We start from the raw sequence: 18174 nt of genomic DNA on the forward strand, positions 1-18174 counted from the left end.
TCCACTCATGAAACATGGTTCCTATTTCCTCACTCCCCACCATCTCTGGCAATAGCCTAGGCGAGGTCATGTTTCTAGAACGGCTTCTGCCTTTGTCCCCAAAACGACAAAGTAGCAGCAACTGATCCCTTGCTGTCCCTCCCAGCCGCTGCTTTGCAGAAGCTTATGATTTGTGCATTTAAAACCTGACTAGAAAACTCTCAGGGGCACCTCCTCCATTACCTAGCAAGCCTGGTGGGAGAAATGTGTCTCCCTGGCACAAATGCCCAGAGATCTGAGTAAGAGATAATATTAGTCCGTTTTCACACTGCTGATAAAGATATACCTGAGACTGGGACATTTACAAAAGAAAGAGGTTCAATGGACTCACAGTTCCCTGTGGCTGGGGAGGCCTCACAATCATGGTGGAAGGTGAAAGGCAGGTCTCACATGGTGGCAGACAAGAGAAGAGAGATTGTGCAGGGAAACTCCCCTTTATAAAACCATCAGATCTCATGATACTTATTCACTCTCACTAGAACAGCATGGGAAAGACCTGCCCCCATGATTCAATTACCTCCCGCCAGGTTCCTCCCACAACACATGGGAACTGTAAGAGCTACAATTCAAGATGAGATTTGGGTGGGGACACAGTCAAGCCATATCAGAGATTGACAACCATTGTTTGAAAAGTCAAACTTGGGAAACAAACTAAATGCCCACTTAGTGAGGACTGAGTAGTTGACAGCACAAGTCAGTGAATACCTAGGAGCTATCCATGAGGGCGGGGCTAGAGCAGGGCTGGCAAATGTTGGCCCTCAGGCCAAGTCTGGCCCACAGACTGTTTTCCTACATAAAGTTTTATTGGCACCCAGTCACACCCATTTGTTTACACATAGTCTAGGTCTGCTTTCAAGCTACAATGCCAGCGATGAATAGCTGCATAGTTGCGATAGAGACCATATGGCCCACAAAGCCGAAAATACTTACTTTTGACCCTTTTCAGAAAAGTTTTGCTGACTCTTGGGCAGCATCAATAAACACCAAGGTGGAAGGTTCCCCTTGACCGACTGCTATGTGGGAAAAGACCAGAAGGGGAAGGGGGAGGGACAGGAATGCGAATAGGGTGGCTTCAATTTTGTAAAGAACAATGGAAGGCAACAACATCACAGAAACATGCACACAGATGTATCTTGTAGGTGAACAAACGTCTGAAAGGATACAGCCCAATCTGCTAATCATGCTACCTCTGGAATTTAATAGGTAATATACATTATTGAGCATGAACTAGATTCCAGCCACTATGCTGAAGGCACAGATTCTCTCAATTTTACAAGACTGATGCCCTTTTCACAAGTGAGAAAATGAAGGCACAGAGAGGTGAAGTCACTTGCCCAAGGTCACACAGCTTTTGAGTAGCAAAGCTGGGATTTGAACCCAGACCTCTTTGATTCCAGACTATGAGGGAAAAGGCAAATACATATTTGTTTTTGTCTTTATTGTTTGATAAGCATGAAAAAGATCAAACATGATTTGTTTAGCATAATTTGGATCAAGAGCCCTCTCAACACCCCTCTCCTATTTCTTAGGGGCGTTCCTCCAAGTGGGGCTCATTGTGATTTGCCAGAGAGGTCACAAGGCAACAACTGCTCTAGATAATAGGTGAGAGGCTGGGTGGGGGCAGATGCTGAGCCCTGGGGTAGGACCCGCACGCTCTTTTAATTTGAGGCCTGCCAAGCCCAGGACACACATTCGCATGGGAGCTGAGAGCTCACCTATTCTGCCCAGATTTTCCAAGACATTGCATTTTATGAGTGCTATCAAATGGTGACATTTGGGAGCACAAGTCGTGGAGTTGTTGCTAATACTGATTTAATGGTGCTAAAATGATTAAGCATGGCAGGCTTTTAAACAATGAGGTTCATAAAAGGTGTTAATAACCTCTTAAGTACCTTAATAATATCCCCACCTACCATAAACTGCTCCCAATTAGGCCTCTTTACTTTTCTTTGCCCCAGGAATGAGTCAGGAATCCACTGGAAGGCTGGATGGAGCCTTCTGGAACAGAGGAGGACTGTGCCCAGTTTGGGAAAGTCAAATAGGAAGGCCAGGAAATGTTCACGTGCGTTCTGAAGGACAGCCCATTTCAGGCTTTCCAGAAAGAGGACCGTGGTCATCCAGGCACCAAGAATGTGGTGAAGGGGGTGGGGGCACAGGCTCTGGGGCCCGACAGCTCCACCTGTGACTGCTGTCAGTGGCAAAACCGAGACTGCAGTGATGGAACGGAGGCTTAGTGTCTTGGCTGCTGCGTGTAGACCTGACTCTACCTGCTCTCGCCTAGTCAGTGTGGTCAGTTTGCCTCCCTCCGTGCACTGCACCGATGCAAAATGCAACTGTGCAGCCCTTTGTTGAAAAGTTACTAAAAATTGGCCGGGCGCGGTGGCTCACGCCTGTAATCCCAGCACTTTGGGAGGCCGAGGCGGGCGGATCACAAGGTCAGGAGATCGAGACCACGGTGAAACCCCGTCTCTACTAAAAATACAAAAAATTAGCCGGGCGCGGTTGTGGGCGCCTGTAGTCCCAGCTACTCGGGAGGCTGAGGCAGAAGAATGGCGTGAACCCGGGAGGCGGAGCTTGCAGTGAGCCGAGATCGCGCCACTGCACTCCAGCCTGGGCGACAGAGCGAGACTCTGTCTCAAAAAAAAAAAAAAAAAAAACAAAAAAAAAAAAAAAAAAAACAAAAAGAAAAGTTACTAAAAATTTCAAGATGGCAACAGCAGAGCCTTCAACCAATTGTGGAGCCCTTCTGAGCCTGGGGCCCTGCATGACTGTGGATTGCAGCCACGAAGCCAATCCCTCTCTGTGTCCTATTTCCCCTTCTATAAAATGAGTTAAACATATATATAATTTAAAAATTTTTAGTAGTCACATTTAAAAAAGTAAAAAGAGGCCAGGCATGGTGGCTTATGCCTATAATCTCAGCATTTTGGGAGGCCAAGGTGGGAGCATCACTTGAGCTCAAGGGTTCAGGACCAGTCTGGGCAATATAGTGAGACCTCGTCTCTACAAAAAATTAAAAAATTAGCCAAGCGTAGTGGTGTGTGCTTGTAGTCCCAGCTACTCAGGAGGCTGAAGTAGGAGGATGGCTTGAGCCTGGGAGGCGGAGGCTGCAGTGAGCTGAGATTGCGCCCCTGCCCTCCAGCCCGTCTCAAAAAAAAAAAAAAAGAAAGCAGTAAAAAGCCACAGGTGAAATTCTTCTTAATAATATATCTAAAATTTAAAATTATGTTTAACATAGTATATCCAAAATATTATAATTCCAACATGTAATCAAATAGAAAATTATCAATCAAATATTTTACTTTAAAAAGAAAATACCAAACGTGTGGAACCCAGCACATATTTTACAATGACAGCACAGGTCATTTTGGAATAGCTGGATTGTGGGTGCTCAATAGCTACTTGTGTCTTGTCATTGCCGTGTCAGACAGCACAGATCCGGATAGAGTGCACCACTGTGTTCGGAACTCATTTGTTTCTGTGCCTCAGTTCCCTTAGTTGCCAAGGGCGCATCATTAGGTGGGCCTGGCAGGGCCATTCCGGACTCCCTGAGACAGCATGCTTGATGCACAGTAACTGGCAAGTCCATCACTGTCGCCAGATAGGAATTGCCGCTCTGTGCATGCCAGCCGAGTAAACCTGGGCACGTTTCCCCTCCCCGGCTCAGGGTGTGGAATGCATCTGCCAACCACTGCCTCACAGGTTGCTGCGGGGACCAAAGGAGATCCAGGCAGTGGTGAGGGTGTCGTGTGGGCAAGGGACAGGACGTCGCGCGCGCACAAGTCAGCCACTGGTGTTCACAGGCTTTGCTTTCTCTCTGCAATGCCTGCCCCCTCTAGGGATGCCTTGAATCTCCCACCTGAACATGGAGGCAGTGACCATCCATCCTGGCCTCTCAGTGCTAAGACTCTGGGAAGTATCATCATCTCTTCATATTTACAGCTCCTAGAACCGTCCCTGGTATGCAGTAGGCACTTAATAATCATTAAGTAACTGAACGAATGAATGCACGAATAAATGAATACCTATGTGAAGGGAGCCACGCTGCTGTCTTGTCGTTTGGGAAGGGCACAGATTTGAAGCTGGGTGGGGACTCGGGGGCTCCTCCTACCTTTGCCTGATGGGCTCGTGATCTGCTGGGTGAGACCATTCAGGCCAACTGTCAAAGCCCAGAGCCGCTCGGGATCTGCTCTAGTTCTACCAGGGGGTTTCACCCTCCCTGGCACTGGGCTCTGGGTGGACCAGGAGGCCTGTGTACTCTGGGAGGGGCCAGCAGAGTGGCCTGTGAATGACCTCTCCCCCACCCCCACCCCAGCCAGGTCTGTTTACTCCTAATGCATTGGATTTCCAGATGGGAATCATGTGGGCAATTGTGCACTTTTATATCCTTGAAAGGAAAAGAGAAAATGGCAACGCTTCCCTTTCTGCCCTTCCCCTCAAGGTCTGACAGGATGACATCAGACCCCCAACCTCACCAGGGGGCTTCCATGGGTTGGCGGGGACCAGAGGGGCAGAGCTTTGAGGGAGGCGGGAGAGGGGGCCTGCCCCTCCCCTTGCTTCCCAAAAAGGAAATCATGAACTTGGAAATGTTGGAAGCATGTCCTCTGTTAACCTTCTGCACACCTCAGTCGTCTGCACTTCACCATCATACTTTCTGCCGTGGCTGGGTGCCACTCACACTATTTCTTTGCTTTTTCCTTTAAGATAACTTCAAAAAGTTTTTATATAGCATTAAAAATGTTTTCATTATGGAAAATTTTAAATACATGCATAAGTGGCCTGAATAATATAATGTGACCTAATCTAATACAATATGCTCATAATATATAATGTATGTATTATATATAACATGTCATATTAAATATGTTGCAATATAAGATACAGTATTTGAAATTATATGTAAAATACCCATCACCTCGCTTCCAAAAGTGTCCACTCGTGGCTGATCTTGTTTCTTCCATGTCTTCACTCACTCCTGCACTCCAGATTAGTCTGAGGCATACCCCAGACATCATGTCATTGCATCCACAAATATTTCGGTATCTCTCTGTCTCTGAAATGTTCAACTAACTCACAAAACCTAATTTGTCTTAACAGTGAACTCTGTATCACTATCCTAAGAGGAAATCTGGGTAACTTTCCAAAACTAGATGGAAAAATAAACACCGAGAAAGTAAAATAGCGTTATCCATGTCTACGTGAGCGTGAGCCTGCTCTCTTGGTTCAAAAAGAGAATCCAAGTGCTTAGAGAGTGTTGAGGACAAGCTAGCACCCAACTGACACTTTCTCTGTGGCAGATAATTAGGAAGGGTGAAAGACAATTGGAAGGGGAAAACTTTCTCTCTGTTTGGTTCATTGTTACCTGACATTGAACCATAACCTCACTCCTACTGGCACATCTGCCCAGGGTGCTGGCCACTCCTGGGTGCCACAGCTGCAAGCATGGGCACCCATGGGCAGGGCTGGCTTTCAGGGAAGTGCTGCTGCTGGGAGAGGAGGAGCCCAGTCTGTGCGGGAGGCCCCCCCCGGTTCAGATCCTGGTGTAACCCTTCCTGAGTATGTGAGCTTGGGCACACAGCAAACTCCCCAGCCTCAGTTTCCTCATCAGTGAAATGGGGGCAGGAGTAGTGACACCACACATGGCTGTTGTGAGGCTCACATGAGATATTTCAAGTACAGAGTTTAGAACGGAGTCTGACAGAGCAAAATCTCAATGAATGGCAGCTGTTGTTGTTGTTCTTATTGTTATTATTACTAGCAGCTAAGTAGGCATCCCGATTTCTTCCAAAGTGTCCCCTAAACAGTGGAGCTGGAGTTACCTTTTCTCCCTCGTCTTCCTGGTGGGGCCTAAGCCTTGCCCTTTCTCCTACCCCAGGCATTTTGGTTTCTGAATTCCTGGAACTTTGCACCGCAGCGCTGGGGTTTTCATGATCCCCTGAGCCACCCAGCCTGCCAGCCTGTGAGTCACCTCTGTCTCCTGGGGAAAACCAAGCAGCCCAGAAAAAAATCCAGACTCCCATGGGCGTCCCCAGCTGCCTGCTGCCGGGATGAGCAGCGCCACCGCCACCCCCATCCCTGCCAGACAGCTGGGCAGGCTGCCAGGTCCGCGGCTCACACCCAGGATGGCAGCAGACAGCCCCACCGGGCTGGGCTCTGCGTGTGTGTGCGTGTGTGTGCGCGTGTGTGTGCGCGTGTGTGTGCGCGTGTGTGCGTGCGTGTGTGCGCGCGCGTGTGTGCGTGCGTGTGTGCGCGCGCGTGTGTGCACGTGTGTGTGTGCGCACGTGTGTGCGTGTGTGTGTGCGTGTGTGTGCACGCGTGCGCTGCGTTCTCTCCCCTCTGCTGGCCTGGGTTGTTTTGCTTTGGGCTGCGCATTCATTTTTAGATTCCGGCCTCCTCCCTCCCCGCCATCTCCCGCTTCTATTCTTAGAAAGCAAACTGGGGTGTGCTTGGGCTTCGCAGGGAAGTCAGACAGAAGTTTGCCCACGTGCTCCGGCCGCCTGAGATATGGAGTTAATTAAAAAGGAGGCTTTGAGCGGCAGGTTCATTGGCCGGAAACGCAGCTGGCGGGGGCCAGGGCGAGCCTGGGGCGCGTGGCCCTGCTGCTCTAGGTGGACTCGGGGAGCTGAGTGGAGGCTCTGTCCAGCCCAGCTCTCAGGGCCTGGGAGGGCAAGGCTCCTGGGAGGGCCTGCCCTGCCCGGATGGGTTGGGGTGGCCGTGAGTGTTGGTTAAATATGAACTCTTCCAGCATGTTGAGCTGCTGAGAGATTTTTAATTAGATAAATAAATTGTAAAGGGTTTGGAGGAGGGTTGCCTTCAGGAAGCTGAGCTGGCTGAAATCTGCTGTCTGCGGAAGGAAGCCGACCTTCCTCAGTGCCAGCCTGGCAGTGCAAGGGTAGGAAGGCAGGGAGAGAGGAGAGGAGGGAGGGAGGGGTGAAGGGAGAGAGATGGGAGGAGGAGGAGGGTCTGGGAGGTACTGGGGTGTCTCAGTGTCAGAGGCATTGGAACCAGAGCGACTCCATCTTGAGTGAGGGCTGGAAAATGAGGCTGAGACCTGCTGGGCTGCATTCCCAGAAAGTCAGGCATTCTGAGCCTCTAGATGTTTATGGTTAAGGAACAAATCGATAATGTTTGCTAAACAGACCCAGACTTGGGAGTGTCCAGATATCCTGATAGCTGGAGAACAAAGGCATTCCTACCTTTGCTTTAAAGATAATAATATTAATTCTTATAAAATATAGTAAGTAAGAAAATTAATCCTTTCTCACAAACCCTTGTAGCAGAGCGTATCTGCCCATACATACAAGCACTGTACCTAGGGTGGACGTGTTCCTCCCCTCACTTTCGGGAACGTCCTCCTCTGTCTGTGGAGTAGCTGTCCTTTCACCACTTGACTTTCTCAGTAAACTTGCTTTGACTTCGTACTGTGGACTCACCCTGAAGTCTTTCTTGTGCAAGATCCAAGAACCCTCGCTTGGGATCTGGATGGGGACCGCTTTCCTACAACAGCAGAAGAGAGTGAGCAGCTGGAAGGAAATGTGCCCGAAGAGAGAGGGAGCGCGTGGTTGAAGGAACCAGCCTGAATGGGTTCAAAATCTTGGCTCTGAATTTTCCAGTTGTGTGACCTTGGGCACGGTACTTAACCTCTCTGTGTGTCCATTTTCTTCTCTGTGAAATGGGGACGTTGATCATAATGGTGCCTCTCTTTAACTTAAGACAAAGGGCTCAGCACCATCTGGCACAGAGCAGTGATTATGAAGTCACCCAAATTTATGTCTGCAGCAGGGAACAGAGGAAAAAGAGAGGCAAGGACCCGATGGTGTTTAGAGACAATGGTTACCCCTCTCCGTCTTAGCCTAGCAAATCCCAGTGGCATTGCACGTAGGAAGGGGAGGCAGCCCTATCAGGACTTCTCCTATCTCCTTGGAGAAGAAGCAGGTGAGACCTAGAGGGTCCCTTTTCTGGGGCCGATCCTCCATTGACTGAAAGAGACACAACATTGTCTGAGAGCTCAGATGCCTTCTCCAGGAAGCATTCCCTGACTGCCAGCTCCGTGTAGTGGCTCCCTCCTCTCCCCTTACCATACATTGTGCTGTAGGACAGTGTCTCTCTCTTATTTAAAGTTGTGTGTTTTCTCACCTAAGACATTTTCACAAATGTATTGTGCCAACACTTTCTCATTATAAAAAATTAAAAATTTCAGAAGCCTGAGGAATAAAATGAAGAGGTCTTATCCAACCTCATTCTACACCCCTCTCGACAGTTTGATATGTAACTACTCCTTATATACCATTTTATTTTGTGCATAAATGTGATTGTACTATGCATATTAGGCAAACCAAGTGAGCTTTAAGATAATGTCTTGATATCACTTCATGATGGTGCTTATCTAACTTATTGTTTTATTTTTAATTTTTATAAAGATTTTCCTCAAACCTATGTATAGACATATGTAAAAAAACTGTGCAAAAGGATAAAAAGTGAAAATGAAGTGTCTTGGCAATGCTGCCATTTCTCTTCCCCAGAAGCAAGCCTGCTGCCAATTTCTCATGCATCCTCCCGGAGCTGGTCTGTACACATACGGGCACATGTTGTGTCTCCATCCCTGCTTTTTCTGTGCACATTAGTAGCAGCACATACTATCTATGCTGCCCAGCTCCTAGCTTATTTTCACTTAACTCTGCATCTTGGGAGATCATTCCTCATCAATACAAAGCCTCCTTTTTGATGGCTGCCTAGTATTCCTTTGTACAGTTGGGCCATAAGTTATTCAACAACTAGTGCTGGGTGTGGGATTTCCAAACACATCACCACATCCTTTGACATTCCTCCTCTGGAAAGGTAAGGTCCATATTCTCTCCCTTGAGTGTGGGTGGGCTTGTGACTGCTTCAGCTAACAGAGCATGGGGGAACTGAGGCCATCTGGTTCCTTGGTAGGTGGTAAGCGGCCAGAGAGCTCCTACCTTGTCTGCTGGGCCACTCTGAGCTCGCCATGCTGCAGGGAAGCCCAAGCCACACAGAGGGTTTCTGTGGCGGTGCTCTGTTCCCCAGTTCTGGCGGGGGCCAGCCTACCAGGTTCCCCAGCCCAGGCGCCAGATGTGTGCGTGAAGAGGCCTCCAGAAGAGTCTCTGGCTGTTTGAATCATCTCAGCTGAGAGCCCAAACACCGTGAAACAGAGACAAGCTTGTGTTCTGTCTGAGTTTCTTATGCATAAAATTTCTAGCAAAAATAAAATGAGTGTCTGAAGCAGCTGAGCTTTGGGTACTTTGTTACCCAGCAATGCATGATCAGATCAACGGGCTTTAGCGTGTCCTTGCCCACTTTACTTACTGGTTTGCCTTCTCTGTGATTCCTCAGAATAGGGATTATCTATTGATTTTTTAAAAATTGAGGTGAAATTCACATAACAAAATTAACCACTTTAAAGTGAGCTGCTCAGTAGCATTTAGTGCATTTACAATGTTGTGCAACCACCACCTCTATCTAGTTCCAAAGCATTGCATCCCCTAAAAGGAAACCCTGTAGTCATGAAGCAGTTGCTCCCCATTGTCCCCTCCCCCAGCCCCTGGCAACCGCAAATTGACTTTCTGTCTCTACGATTTTGCCTGTTAGGAACATTTTGTATCAATGGGATGGTGCATCGTGTGGTTCTTTGTCTGGCTTCTTTCACTTGGCACAATGTTTTTGAGGTTCATCCATGTTGTAACATCTATCAATACTTCTTTTTTTTTTTTTTTTTTTTTTTGAGACAGGGTCTCACTCTGTCACCCAGGCTGAAGTGCAGTGGCCTGATCATGGCTCACTATAGCCTTGACCTCCTGGACTCAAATGATCCTCCCACCTCAGCCTCCGGAGTAGCTGGGACCACAGGTGCTTGCCACCATGCCCTACTAATTTTTGTTTTTTGTAGAGATGAGGTTTTACCATGTTGCCCAGACTGGCCTCAAACTTCTGGGCTCAAATGATCCACCCACCTCAGAGTACCTTCCAAAGTGCTGGGATTTACAGGTGTGAACTACTGTGTCCAGCTAATACTTCATTTCCTTTTGTGGCTGTGAATGATAATCCGTTATATGGATATACCACAGTTTGTTGATTCATTTGCTGATGAACATTTGGGTTGTCTTCACCTTTTGGTTACTGTGAGTAATGCTGCTATGAACATTTATAGGCACATATTTGTTTGAGTACTTGCCTTCATTCTTTTGAGTCTATACCCAGGAGTGGAATTGCTAGATCATATGGTGATTCTATATTTAACTATTTGAGGAATCACTAAACTGTTTTCCACAGTGGCCGAACCATTTTCTATTTCTACCAGCAATGTAGAGAATTCCAATTTCTCCATTTCCTCACCAATACTTGGTACTGTCCTTAAAAAAAATGATCCTAGCCATCCTAGGGGGTGTGAGGTGGCATCTCATTATGGTTTTGATTTGCATTTCCCTAATGACTAATGATGCGAGCATCTCTTCCTGTGCTTGTTGGCTGTCTGTGTGTTGACTTTGGAGAGAGTATTGATTTTGTATTCCTGGTGCCTCATGCAGGGCCTGTTACGGACCCAGTGCTCCAGACGGCTCTGCTGAGTAAAGAACAGGAGAAGAAACATGTTGCGTTCCCCCTGCCCTGGTCCACGCTGGGCTTCTTGTGGACACACCTGTCTCATGAGGCAGTGAGACCCCCTTTGACACTCCAGCCTGGGTGAGTCTTACTGCACTGCCCTGTTCCCTTTTATCCTGACTCTACGATTGAGCTAGAAGCCTGCTTTGCTTGCTGATGCCCAGGCCACAGCCCAGAGCTCTGCCAACGCTGCTGAGCTCCACCTGGGTCAATAGTGATTCAGTCCGGGGACTGTTGAGAACAAGAGGGAAAATTTCCTCCTTGCTCCCAGGAGGGTGGACTGGAGCTGGGGGCCTACATGGGCTCAACAGAGCTTGGGGCTGCCTGAGAGAGAATTGGTTTGCCCGCTCCCCTTGTGCTGCTCTCAGGCAGTGTGGGAGCCTTCAGCTGCTGCAGGGGGCTGTGCCTTGCGAGGTGAGAGTGGGGGTAAAGGAGAGGAGGAGCGGGAGAGAGCAGTTCTCCAGTGGTAAATGCCAGGGCTCTTTGCCAGAGGGCGGGCTCAGGAATGAAGAGGAGGCCCCAGGAGCCAGATGGCTTGAGCTGCCGCATCTATTTTTAAAGTACATTTTAATTGAGGTCTAGAGTAAAATTAATTAATCTTATTTGTACAGCTTGATGAATTTTTCCATATGTGTACACCTGTGTAACCATCTCCCAGAACCCCGGAAGACTCCTGCACCACCATTCCCGGGCAACGACCCCCTCCCAAGATAACCACCATTCTGACGGCAATCACCCATCGCTGTCAGTGAGTTTAGCCTGTTCTTGAATCTCATACAAATGGAACCATGCTCTGGGCCCTCTTTTGTTTTTAGCTTCTTTTGTTCAATGTCATGTTTTTGAGATTCATCCATGTCATTGCAGCATTGCCTGTAACCTATACCAGTTATCTAGTATTTCCCTTCCTCCCTCCCTTCCTCCCTCTTTCCCTCCCCTTCCTTCCCTTCTTTCACTCTGTCACCCAGGGTGGAGTGCAGCCCTGTGATCTTGGCTCACTGCAACATCCACCTCCCAGGTTCAAGCAATTCTCCTGCCTCAGCCTCCTGAGTAGCTGGGATTACAGGCATGTGCCACCACACCTGGCTAATTTTTAGTATTTTTAGTAGAGATGGGATTTCATCATGTTGGCCAGGCTGGTCTCAAAGTCCTGACCTCAGTTGATCCACCCTCCTTGGCCTCCCAAAGTGCTGGGATTACAGACATGAACCACTGCACCCAGGCCTTCCTCACTTCTTCCTTTCCTCCTTCCTTCTCTCCTTCTTTTCTTCCTTTCCTTCCTCCTTTTTTTTTTCCTTCTTTTCCTTCTGTTATTGCTCTACAGCAGCGGTTCTCACTGGGAGGATTCTACCCTCTGGGGACATCTGACAATGCCTGGAGACATGTTTGGTTGTCATAACTGGGAAGGGGGTGCTTCTGGCATGTAGTGGGTAGAGGTCAGGGATGCTGCTAAACATCTTATACCGCCCAGCACCCCCCCCAAAAAAGAATTCTCCATCCCTGAATGTCTGCAGTGCCGAGGTTATGAAGCCCTGCTCTACAGTATCTCATTGTAGGGATAAACTACAATTTATTTATCCCACCTGTTGTTGATAGACGTTTGGGTTGTTTCTAGCAATTATAAATAGTGCTGCTGCGAGCACCCTGGTACGTAGCTCTGAGCGTCTCTGTGTGCATTTCTCACGGGTACTCTCCTGGGAGTGGAATTGTTGGCAGGCGTATGTTTCACTTCAGCAGATTCTGCCAAACAGTTCCCCAAAGTGGTCATGCCATCTTAACTCCCACCCTTATGTGACTGTTCCAGTTACTCCACTTTCTAGTCAACACTTAGTATCGTCTGTCTTTCTAATTTTAGCCATTGGGTGGGTGCGCTCTGTGTATTTTTCAAATGTGCAAACTTCTTGTCCCAGACACCTGAGTCCTCACACAGTGTTGGGGGTGTCATTTTTTGGCTGCCCAGAGTCTGAGCTCTTCCCTTATGTTTGGAGAATCCCCTACATTATAAATCGTGGTGGGAGGTAGAGTTTCCGCATTCAATCCCTATAGATCAGATACTCACTTTCCCAGTCTCCTTTGCAACTAAATTGTGGTTACTTATTCCCCATGACATTGCTGTGGGGTAGATCCTAATCTTAGCTTCAGCTCAGCAATGCTCAGTGAGGTGAGGTTGTCTGCTTGGGATTATACACTGGCAGGTGGTGGGGGCTGGCGATGGATCTAAGGCTGTCTGCCTCCAAAGCTGGTGCTAAACAACATCAGGATCAGGGCCTCGGCAGTCCCACTGTACATCTCTCCCTTGCTTGTTTAGCTGTAGGTTTCCCCTTTGGGGCTATCGGGGCCTGATTTAAATTTGTGCCTTCAAACCCAACACTGCGTGTGCTTATTGGATGAATTAGTGAATGTTTCTGGTCTTGGGACATCTTCACAGGTCTTTTGTCTCTCACTTTTTATTACATTAGAACAGACTGTAAGTCCTTGAGGTCAAGCCCTAAGTTGGTCTTCTTCAGTGACACAGCCCCAGGGCCTACCACAGGCCTGGCACAGAGGAGTCACTCAAGAAACCTATGTTAAGTGAAGGAAATAAACAGTTTAGCAACCTACATGGAAATAGAAACTCTGAACAAGAAGATTTAAATGAGAAAAAGAAACTTATTATCTGAAATAATCAGAAGTCCAGAGAGAGGGAGGGCTTCAGGCCTGCTGCGATCAAGGCTCTGGTTCCATTTTAGCTGCAAGTCTCCCGGCTCTGCCCTGCTTCATGTGTTGGCTTTGTTCTCAAGCTGGCATCCCTCACATCATAAGATGCTGCCAGCAGCAGCAGGCGTTCTTGTTCCTCTCCAAGGGGAGAAGGAGAAAACCTGTCCTCCAATCATGGGACCCGAGTCCCCCTTTTCTTAGGACTGACTGTGTTAATTTATGTCACATGCCCATCACTGAAACAGAAATAGTTGCCCAGGGATTGCTATGAGCTGATGGGCTAATTGAACCAACTTCTGGCAAGGGAAATAGGATTACCACAACTGGCTTAGGTAGGTTACTGAGGGACTGTCTCAGTTACTATATCTAGGGAGCGGCTCAGCTTTTCCTCAATTACAGCAGTGGTGGGGGTCCTAGGCACCAAAATAAAATTAAGGTTCTATTGAGAAAAAAGAAGGGGCAACAGTTACTACTAGGCAGCCAAGAGGGTCTACTGTGTTATTCTTTACATGAAGTCTCTTGGTAACATGGTAAGAATAAACTCCACAGCCATTTATTCAGTTAACCAACTGAAAACTTATACTAGTTATCTAGTGCTACGTAATGAGCTTCCCCAAAGCTTAGTAGCTTAAAACTTCATGTGGTTGCAGTCTAGATGTGGGCTGGGATTGTAATCATCTGAGGCCAGAATCTGCTTGCAAGATGGCCCACTCACATGGCTGTCGGCAAGAGGCCTCAATTCCTTGCCACATGGCCCTCTCTGCAGGGCTGCTTGAGCATCCTTACAAGATGGCAGCATCTTACTCAAGTGCCAGTGATCTAAGAGAAAGAGCTCGGAAGAAGCTGAAATGCCTTTTCTGTCCTAGTCACTTCTGCTATATTCTGTTTGTTAGAAGCAAGTCACAAAGTCCAGCCCATACTCAAGGGAAGGAAATGAAGCACTATCTCTTAATGAGAGGAGAATTTGTAGATGTATTTCAAAACTACCATGGGAGCCATCACCTCTCAGCTCTTTCCATGTGAAAGTGTAGAGAACGGGCCTCCTCCTGCAAATTCTCTACTCTTGGCTCTGACACCCACATCCCATCTTCATACAAGCCTGGAACTTTCTCTGGGTCAAGGGGCTTTCTGCCAAAGGTTGTCTCTGCTGGATTAGAGAGCAGACACCATGGTGCCCTCCATGGGGATTTTCCTGGCGACTTTCTAGATGAATTTGCCAAAAGGCCAGATCCTAGTGGGTAACTCTTGCAGGGAAGCTCTGGAGAAATTATTTATTCAAGTGCCTACCTTGTGCCAGGTAATTTGCATGTATTTCTCTCATTGATCCTTGCACTGTCCCCTGAGAGAGGGACGACCTTTGTTATTGTCACTGAAGGAAGCTGGGAAACAGACAAGACGGCTGACCCCAGGTCGCCTGGTATGTGTGATGCCAAACCCAACTTTTTGCCCCACATCAATCCCATGTGGGAGAGGTTTCTGTTTAAGGGAATATCTTGAATCTTGATTCTTGTTGATTGAAACCAGCTTGGTCATGTTTTAGACTTCAGGGGCCCCTTGGAGAGATGGGACAGGAACAGGCTGCACAGGAACCACTCTTCCATATTTAGAGGTTGACAGTAATTAATATTTGCTAAGGATGTTTGCTGTACTTGGCACCATGCTATGGTCTTTTCTGCCTCGTCTTATCTCTTCTGCACATCAGTAATATTGTAAGGTAAGGATTTCTACAATCCCCCTGCCAAAGATGAAGAAAAGAAGTCTTAAAGACATTACATAATATGCCTGAGACCTGGCTGCTACTGAGTAGCCGTGCTGGGATTTCTATCCAGTTTGCCTTGACTCCAGCCCCAGTGCTCCTGACCACTGCCTAATGAGCAGCCCAGTGAATGCTGAGGCTCTAGCACACAGTCCACTGTCCCGAGGCAGCTTCTGCATCCTTCAGCAGGAGCTTCGGCTTGGTGCTGATTGGTGGCATCAGCAGGATGTGGATGGAGGGAAAATGATGGGGAGAGGCATTTGCTTGTCAGCTTGTAGATACTCAATCAGCTCCCAGGCACACAGAAAAGGCCTCCCTTCCCAAATCACATCTATATTCATGATGGGGCCGACAGGCTGCAAGGGCAAATTACACATATTTCCTTCTGATTTTTCATTTATTTCCTGGTGATATATTTCATCTCGGCAAAAAGCAGGGGTTCCAAGCTCATGCAGAGAGGCAGGCATGCCATAGCTAGACTGGGCATCAGAAACTCTCCTGCACAACTAAAGGAAGCATAGCGAGCAATGCCCGGTGCTGTGATTTGTCTATTTTGGGAGGCTGCAGGGCCCGAAGGTGCTTCGAGGTCATCTTCATGTCTTCATTCTCCATCGATGCTGGTGACCACCCCATCCCTACCCCTCCAGCCCAGACCTCTTCCCTGAGCTCTAGACCAGCACTGTCCCCATAGAACCTTTGTGATAATGAAAATGTTCATTCTCCTCTATCCAATACTGCAGCCACTGGCCACAGATGGCGACTGAGTCCTTGAAATGCGGCTAATGCAACTGTGGGACTGAATGTGTCATTTTATATAATATAAATTCATTTAAAAGTAAATCTAAACAGCTGCATGTGTCTGGTGGCTACTGTATTTGACAGTGTCATTCTAGGCCTTTATTTCCTTTATTACCTTGCCTTAGAGTGAGCTCCCCAGAGGCAAGGATACACGTGGAAGCCATTTATAAGGGTAGCACTTCCAGAAGAAACAGGGTAGGAAGGGAGGCAGCAAGACAGAGGCAGAAACCAAGGCAGGTGCAAAGGTGCAATTTCAGGGCAAGCCCAGCCCTGGCCTCATCCTCTGGAGTCTGGAGTGTCAATTATGCCTCTGAAATAGTTCTGTTTGGAGTTGGGGGAGTTGGGTGTTCGTGGTCTCTTGGACAATCAATGGCTACGACTTGCCCCAGGATAGGGGAACATAAACTTTCAGGCACTCCTGACTTCCTTCATGTCTGGTAGGAACAGCTTCAGCTGTCCATGGGAAGTCCTGTAGGAGTTCTACAGGTGCACGGTGTTGGGAGAATGGCCAGAAATGGGGTAAGGGGTCCCAGGGATTGAGCAGATCACTGGCAATATCCTCTGCGTCACTCCTGTGTATCCCCTCACACTGGAGGGTCCACAGCCCTGTAAACTTGGCATGTCCAAATGTAGACTCCTCATCTGTATTCTTTTTTTTTTTTTTCTTCTGTCTCACTCTGCCACCCAGACTGGAGTGCAGTGGCGTGATCTCAGCTTATTGCAGCCTCTGTCTCCTGGGTTCAGGTGATTCTTCTGCCTCAGCCTCCCGAGTAGCTGGGATTACAGGTGCACGCCACCATGTCCAGCTAATTTTTGTATTTTTAGTGGAGACAGGGTCTCACCATGTTGGCCAGGCTGGTCTCGAACTCCTTACCTCAAAAGATCCACCTGCCTCTGTTTCCCGAAGTGTTGGGATTACAGGCATGAGCCACTATGCCCTGCCTCTCATCTGTATTCATTTCTGATTGCTGGTGTAACCAATCACCACAAAGCGAGTGCTTTAAAGCAATAGAGATTTCTCATCTTACAGTTCTGTAGGCCACTGGTCTTGCTGGGCTAAAATCAAGCTGTCAGCAAGGCCACGTTCCCTTCTGGGATCTCCAGGGCAGAATCAGTCTCCTTGCCTTTGCCAGCTTCTAGAGGCCCCTGCATCCCTCTGCTCATGGCCCCTGTTTTTGTCAGAGCCAGCAATGCCCAGTGGGTCCTTATCATGTTGCCTCTCTCTGATCCTCTTCCTTGTTTCATCTGTTTCTGACTCAGCTAAGAAATGTTCCTCCACTTTTAAGGCCTTATATGACTAGGTTGGGCCACCTGGATGGGCCAGACCATTCTTCATCTCAAGGCCTGCACCCTTCATCACATCTGCAAAGTCTCTTCTCTCATGGAAGGCACACAGCTTCTGAGAATTGAGGTGTAGGCATCTTTGAGGGACATTATTCTGCCTGCCACATTCCCTAAGCTCCCAGAATGGTGTCTACTCTCAAGTTCTCTTTCTTGGTGAGTGGTCCCCTCCATTGCCTTCATGGTGTTTAAGCTAAACCAATTCCAGTCACCCCACAACCAATATACTCCCAAATCCTATTAATTCTACCTATTGATGGTCCTCAAATCAGTGCACTTTTCTGGATCCTAACTGCCTCTACCCTGGTCTTGTCTGAACGTCTGTAACATCCTCCTAGCTGGTCCTGCCACCTTTCAATCTTTCCTTTAAACAGCATCCAGAGGGACCTATATCAAATGAATATCAGGGTGTATCTGTCAGGATAGGCTGGATTACGCTGAGTAACAAACAATCCCTACACTGCAATGACTTAACACAACAAAAGGGTGTTTCTCACCTATGCTGCCTGTCAGTGCTGGTCAGCAGGAGCTTCTGTTCCTTGCAGTAACTCAAAGATGAAGGCTGACAGAGTCTCCATCTGGACTCATGTTTCCACCATCACAGCAGTGGGAAGGGAGAGTGGTAAAATCGTACACCATCTCTTAAAGATTGTGTCTAGAAGTCACACGGTACTTCTGCTACCAAGTGATTGGCCAAAGCAAGTCACATGACCATGCCTAACATCAAAGGGGGTGAGGAAGTTAAGTCCTCTCCACAAGTCCAGAAGATGGAGAGGCTGAATATTTGGTCATCAGGCTAATGGCTGCCATGTTGGGTGTGTCCTTCAATGGTGCCTGACTGGCTGGTAAATGGAATCTTAGTTCCCCCATTTGACCCACAATTCCCTCTGGACCTGATCTTTTCTTGCCTCTCCAGCCTCACCTCATGC

The sequence above is a fragment of the Papio anubis genome, chromosome 16 (assembly GCF_008728515.1).
Source record: "Papio anubis isolate 15944 chromosome 16, Panubis1.0, whole genome shotgun sequence".
NCBI lineage: Eukaryota > Metazoa > Chordata > Mammalia > Primates > Cercopithecidae > Papio > Papio anubis.